Source organism: Micropterus dolomieu, linkage group LG19, assembly GCF_021292245.1.
Source record: "Micropterus dolomieu isolate WLL.071019.BEF.003 ecotype Adirondacks linkage group LG19, ASM2129224v1, whole genome shotgun sequence".
Lineage (NCBI taxonomy): Eukaryota > Metazoa > Chordata > Actinopteri > Centrarchiformes > Centrarchidae > Micropterus > Micropterus dolomieu.
In genome coordinates, this window is record NC_060168.1 from 33,310,345 (window position 1) to 33,311,744 (window position 1,400).

Sequence of the window (1,400 nt, forward strand, 5' to 3'; positions counted from 1 at the left end):
CATGGGGGTGGTAGCATCATGCTTTGGGGGTGTTTTCCTGCACATGGGACAGGGCGACTGCACTGTATTAAGGAGAGGATGACCGGGGCCATGTATTGCGAGATTTTGGGGAACAACCTCCTTCCCTCAGTTAGAGCATTGAAGATGGGTCGAGGCCGGGTCTTCCAACATGACAATGACCCGAAGCACACAGCCAGGATAACCAAGGAGTGGCTCTGTAAGAAGCATATCGAGGTTCTGGCGTGGCCTAGCCAGTCTCCAGACCTAAACCCAATAGAGAATCTTTGGAGGGAGCTCAAACTCCGTGTTTCTCAGCGACAGCCCAGAAACCTGACTGATCTAGAGAAGATCTGTGTGGAGGAGTGGGCCAGAATCCCTCCTGCAGTGCAAACCTGGTGAAAAACTACAGGAAACGTTTGACCTCTGTAATTGCAAACAAAGGCTACTGTACCAAATATTAACATTGATTTTTCTCAGGTGTTCAAATACTTCTTTGCAGCTGTATTATACAAATAAATAGTTAAAAATCATACATTGTGATTTCTGGGTTGTTTTTTTTTAGATTATGTCTCTCACAGTGGACATGCACCTACGATGACAATTTCAGACCCCTCCATGATTTCTAAGTGGGAGAACTTGCAAAATAGCAGGGTGTTCAAATACTTATTTTCCTCACTGTATGGTCACCTTAACCAAAACCCCTACATGCTTACACCCAACCTAAGCTAAGCTTACCAGCTGCTGGCTGCAGCGTCATCTTTAGCGTACAGACATGAAATTGGTCTTAATCTAAACTTCTGACTCTCAGAGAGAAACAGAAGAAGAGGATATCACTTAAATGTTGAACTGTTCCTTTAAATCTAGATGGTTTATGTTGTGGGGACCTGCTGTTGGTCCTGCACTGGGAGACGAGTCCCACAATGACTGGATACAAACGCAGGTCTCAGGCGCCTCCGTGTTGTTTTTACTGGAGACATTTCAGGGGGACTGAGGTCGTTCTCGCCGCTCAGGAACAGGAACACTTTCATCTCTGTGTGTGTGTGTGTGTGTGTGTGTGTGTGTGTGCTTACGCGTCTTTGATCTTATTGGTCCGCTCCACGTTGTCGATGTCCATGCGGATCTTGTAGTTGAGTTTGGCCGGCAGCTCGGTGGCGTTGGGGTCGATGTCCGGGAAGACGATCCCCGCCCAGAACTTCCTGTCCTCCAGCAGCAGCATGGACTGGTTGACCAGTCGCTCCTCAGTGGAGACCGGCTCCAGCTTGTCCAGGTTCACACACTAACACACAGAGAGAGGTCAGGTCATGTGACCGTTACCCACCGGTGAATGTAACTGCAGAACATTTGCATACGAAGGTCCCGTCACACCTAAATACTAAAGTTATGTCAACATGAAAAGTGTC

The 1,400-nt window shown here is 47.7% G+C and overlaps 1 protein-coding gene across 2 annotated transcripts in view; it reads right to left on the reverse strand.

Annotated features, from left to right (window-relative positions):
• abca1b (ATP-binding cassette, sub-family A (ABC1), member 1B) overlaps nucleotides 1–1,400 on the reverse strand; it is a 56,172-nt gene that overhangs the window by 27,320 nt on the left and 27,452 nt on the right. The window lies entirely within an intron of this gene.